We start from the raw sequence: 233 nt of genomic DNA on the forward strand, positions 1-233 counted from the left end.
ATATATTTAATATGCTTTACTTATCATCAGCCATTTGTGGAATGTACATTAAAGCAATGTGATATCAAACACACCTATCAGAGTGGTTAAAGTTTAAACAATGAAATAAAGTCATTTCAGGAAAGAAACTGAAGAAATGGTCACTCATCCATTGATGATGAGAATGCAAAAGATATAGCCCTTTTGGAAAACAATTAGGCAGGTTTTTGTTTTGTTTTGTTTTTCATTTGTTT

The sequence above is a fragment of the Tupaia chinensis genome, unplaced genomic scaffold (genome assembly GCF_000334495.1).
Source record: "Tupaia chinensis unplaced genomic scaffold, TupChi_1.0 Scaffold141403_1, whole genome shotgun sequence".
Lineage (NCBI taxonomy): Eukaryota > Metazoa > Chordata > Mammalia > Scandentia > Tupaiidae > Tupaia > Tupaia belangeri.